The 5,283-nt window shown below is 38.5% G+C and overlaps 1 protein-coding gene across 4 annotated transcripts in view; it reads right to left on the bottom strand.

The window, feature by feature from the left end:
- raskol (Ras GTPase-activating protein raskol) overlaps window positions 1–5,283 on the bottom strand; it is a 256,389-nt gene that overhangs the window by 146,641 nt on the left and 104,465 nt on the right. The window lies entirely within an intron of this gene.

Here is a 5,283-nt window from a genome sequence, read left to right as displayed (position 1 = left end):
ATCATATTTCTTATTATTTCATAAATAATACTTTCGTTTTATGTTAATCATTAAAATTTTAACAGTTACTAGATATTACATTGATGAAACACTGTACAAAATTTTATAAATCTTGCGAGCCTATTAAAAAAATTATTACATCTTGAATTCTCATGTCGAGTGACAGAATTCTGATTTCATTTATGAAAACATATGAATACAACAATAACAGAATTTTGTATAATTGTTAATACATAATTTAAGAATATCTTAAAGTTGAAATAATGTCAATTTCAAGGATATTATTTAAGATATACAATAAAAATCTTACGGATCATACAACCTTAAGGTAAACAAATTCATCCCTGAAATTACTTCTTGTCAAACACGTGATAGTTTGATAAAATTTCATCTTCGTTTCTACTGACCGCTCAGCTGATCTCTATCTGGAAAACCCGGCTGTCCAACAAGACTGCTACCTAATTCGATCCAGAAGATGGATCGATCAAGCCACGATCCGATTACCGGTTACGATCTCTTCCGTTGATAATCGAGCTGTCAGTAACGGAATCGATTTGCGACCCGGAAGTTCTGCCTTCCGATGATAATAGAACACGTACTACATGGCCGTCTCCTCCACGCGACCCTTCCTCATTCCTCTACCCCCTACTATATCGCTCGTAGGGTATCAAGAAAGTTTCGCTCGAGAACGTGGCGAGGGAGACTTCGATGAAACCTTTCGGACCCCTTTCGAGGGCTCGTTTAAGGTTCGTGATCGATAATAGGGACCGAGTACTCAGTTCCTAGTCGATAAGCACATCCAAGATTGAAATACAGTGACTCACAATATTGATCGAGTGTATAGGTCAAGACAAGTTTTAATTCCCGTGCAACGAGTTCAGATATGCAATAGAAAATACTATAAATTAATCATTTACTGCATACATTAAATAAGAAATTGTGGAATTATAGCGTCCTTTCTGTTTTATTGATAATTATTGAAGTGCTACATTAATTACGTGAATTGTAAACATTTATTGTTTAAACTTACGATACAGAATATGAAGAAAATGTCCCTACGTATAAAGATTGTACAACATAGATGATTACAAGGAGATTGTATTCTGAATAGAATGAGGAAAATGTTTTCCAATGGCAAACTGAAATTCAAGTTTAATCATAAGCATACTCAATGCCTCTCGTAAAGTAAATGTCTCCTTTCCCTGGTTAAAAAGTTACATGATATAACCTTTTAAAGATCTGAGAATAAAAAGACAAATATTGAAATCATAAATCCAATATCTGATCATTTACCAACAAATTTATACGTTTTCGTACTCAGCGCGTGCAAAAGGAACATAAACCTCTCCTGCGATATTGCTCTATCGATTCCGGAATCGATACGTCCCGCGCACTGTGCAATTTCATCGCTGCCGTTCTTTGACGCTTTTGTAGAGTAGCGAATAGGGAAAAAAAAGACCAGTATTCTGCGCCGTGGATCATGTCGAACTGATACGCGTAACATCTGCCCTTTGATATCGCGCGTACTCGCGACGAGATTGCAGATTTCTCATGAAAACCGTCGCGTCAAAGTTATCATACATACAAGAAAGGGTTTGTATATATTTCTCCTAACTTCGATATTTAACGAGTTAAGTATCATCAATCGGCACCCTTATTGGTACTGTACTTTACTCATACTTACATACATATTTGTACTCATTGAAATTTCGGTGAAAATTGCTTAGAATCTCGTTCGCTTTATAAGTTTTACCAACAGACAGAATNATTTAGACTTGTGATGTACACAATTTTGCAAAAAGGCGTTTACGTGCTAGCTAAGAAATTAAATGAAGAAAACAGTTGTGTTACGAAATTACGCGACAAGACTTTCAAGAAGGAAAAGGAATTGAAGAGAAACCGCGTTATTCCAAAAGTCACAACCTCTGCGAAGAAGATTGAAGAATGCATTATGCATTGTCCGGCATAGAAAACAAGGTTTGCTTGATATCATTTCCCCAAACGTCGATACTTCATGAATACTTGAGGTTCATGCAAACGTGTGACGTCAATATACTTTATATTATGCTGTAGCAAATTCTTGTGAAGACAGAAATTGTAATTTCAAATATAATAAAATAAAAAGAATCTGATGACAAAATGGACGAATAAGGTATTTTATTGAATTCGATTATTATTTTTGAAATACGCGTCTATCAAATACTTGAAAATATAAATATTTCTTAATAGATATCCTGGCGTTCATTTAACAAACACTATTCAAAAACTGTATTTATTACTTCAATATTCTTAATTTAATCAAAGATTTTCAAGGCGATACGAAGCAAAGTCTTAAAAAATTGTAGTCACCCATGTTCCCTTTAACGAATTGATCCGTAAAGATAAAATAAAGCTTCCGTAACGAACGATTACGCGACCGCTTCGCACGTGACCTCGTTCCCGCGAATTAAAGGCCGACGCTAACCGGACAGTACTCCGGCAGAACTGCCCTATAACCGTAAACCGCGATTGCACTAGCGTTTCCAAAGCGATTCCCCCGTGTCTCTCCTCATCTCGTTCAGGTCACTCTATGGCGATCCTCTTCTGCGAAACGAGGACGGTGCCATAATTTCAACGACTACACTTGGTACTCTTCATCCAGCATCCGTATAACGGTGTGAAATTATATTCACAATTGCTAGTCATACTTAAATAATGAATATTTGTTAAGAAATACTTTAATGAGCGATAACTCACTTAGATACGGAGAATTTTTTTAATTAAACACGAAATGACAATTTTGTTTCAACTTCAATTAACTATTTTTATCACAAACACGCAGGAACTAACATTATTCGATAAAAAGATATGTCAGTACTTTTTGTGAACAGACTACATGCTATATTCAACCATTACGACCTGCAATTCCACTAAAATTTCAATTACTTGAATTGAAATACTACATCTATTAGCTCATCTAGCAAAGAGAAAATTTTCAACGGGAAGCATTTTACTTGTTTGCAGGGAGCTTTTCAACGCGCCTCGCCGCGGACAGGATTCGTTGAAAAGACATCTTTCGCGAGCGATATGAAGCGGTGGAGAAGAGAAGGGAGAGGCGAGCGTGAATTTCTAACGAGGGACCACTCGAGCAGTTCCTCTGGGAAGGAGGGAGCAACTGGTGAATCTCTCGCTCGTGTCATCCCCCAAATGGAGCCAATAACCGGCAGCGATTGTATCGGATTATATGATAAAGCCGTAACTTTGATAGGGAATCCAACGTGCTCCCCAGGCTCGAGCTTATCGCTCCGAACCCGATAGTTCGGCTTTGGGTAAATTAACTTTCAAGATTTTGCTAGTTTCAGGGTTCGCCCGGGGTTCCAAAAGATACTGAAACGTTTCAGACTGTGAGCAGTTAAAATTAAGTACTTTACGGAAACCATGTATCCCATAACTTTACGATCCATAATGATTGTTCTCATGTATTTATATGTGCATTAAACGAAATACAAAAGACAGAGTTCTCTAATAAAAGGTATAATTTAATTATATTAGATTGATTCTTTATTTCTGAACCATTTAACAATGTAAATCCCTTGAACAATCTTGCGATGCAGGTTGGAAATGGATTGGTCCAAGGCTACTTTGCTCCGCAACCATAAAAGACGGTTTCTCGGCGTGCACAATCGCCATGCTACCGGGAAAGAAGAATAGGTTGAAAGAATCCCAGGAAACCTTACACTCTCGCTGGTCTCCTAACGATCGATAAATCCCGCCGATTTCCATTGGCAAAGAACTGTCGCTCGAAAGGGCATTCCACTGTTCTTACCACCTTGAAATACGACGTCGTTAAACGCGGTACTTGTTTCCTTCAATTACGCGGGGGACGCAATAATCGTCGCGTTTCCTTTTTCCTTTTCCTCTCTACCCGGTGGTCTTAATAACAAAAAAGGAGGACAGTTGAAAGGTTGAACAACGCGTTGAAACGTCGTCGAACAATGAATTTCAATTTTACGTTGTTTGTACATCTTCCCGCTTTTTTAACCTCGAAGAGAAACTGACAACCGAGAACTCTTCGAGTGGTTTGCTCGTCGGTTGGACGTCTCGCTAAAATTCGTATGGACCGAAATTAGTCCGGCTTAAAAGAAGCAGGAGGATCTCCGAGACGAAACGTTCTTTACAGTCGGTAAAAGAAGCGGAACTACAACGTCGGACGCTTCTTTTGCTCGCTTTGTATCCGTGCCGCGAATTCATCAGGCCTCAGAATGATTAACGAGAGCGACGGATGTGGAAATAATTTACTCGACGAGCTTAATCGTGTGCGCGAGCAACCGTTTTATTTTCCTCTTCTTTCCAGCATTGTCAGATACGATTCTTTTTAATTAAATGTCGTGGATTCTATCGTAATTATTAAAAAGTCTACATATTAATAAATTAAAATGTTTTGGGACTTAGAATTTATATAAATTTGCATTTTGTCTTGGCAAAAAACTGATAATTCTTACAAACTCTAAAAAGCACAATTTGAAATAAAAATCAATTTCAAAAAAATTTCTTATTAATTGCTTTTCATAACAAACTCAAACATTTTCTCCTTAAAGTTTGTAAAATTCCAAGTAATTCTATTTCTTTCATGGAAAGGCAAAACGCAGGAAAAATGCAGATTCTTCACCCGTTTAAAGCGTAACGCATTAGCGAGTCTGTCTACAAGTAATGAGCTTAGGCGAAATGCTTATTTCTCCGGTCGCACGGGACTGTTTTCCATTTCGCAAATACCGTCTGCCCCCATTTCTGCGGCAGGGAGGGTAGGGAAAGAAGAAGGAGCTTATCAAAGAAGATAATGGACCCTCACGCGGTTCCATCGACTCGATAATGCACGGTTCTGTTTATTTTTACCCTTCTCTCTGCTCTGTCAGCCGTCGAACCAGTCCCGCGTACAAATGCAACCCTTGCTAGCAACCATCCCTCTGGTGAGATTCGAACCCCTCGTATTTCCTACCAAGGAAACAGCACGACCTTTCGAACTCCGACAATCGCCTGCGAGAGTTTTGGTCATTCAACGGTGGATGCGAATACACGGCTACAGTTCGCGTTAACCTCGGTAGACCTGTTCCGTTGATGAAACGGAGGAGGGTAGCTCTAACGTATACTGGACGCTGGCTAGCAATTTCGACGATAGCTTGATTCACCTGAACGACCACGTCGGAGAAATTCGTCTAATCTTACTTTAATCTATGCTTCGTTCCCTGGCAAGTTTATTTATTTATAAAGAAAGCTATCTAAGTGATTAATATCATCAGCAGCATG

The sequence above is a fragment of the Ceratina calcarata genome, unplaced genomic scaffold, assembly GCF_001652005.2.
Source record: "Ceratina calcarata isolate Rehan_Ccalc_2016 unplaced genomic scaffold, ASM165200v1 scaffold554.2, whole genome shotgun sequence".
Lineage (NCBI taxonomy): Eukaryota > Metazoa > Arthropoda > Insecta > Hymenoptera > Apidae > Ceratina > Ceratina calcarata.
The sequence above is the reverse complement of the archived record's forward strand: the minus strand, read 5'-3'. Positions and strand labels throughout refer to the sequence as shown.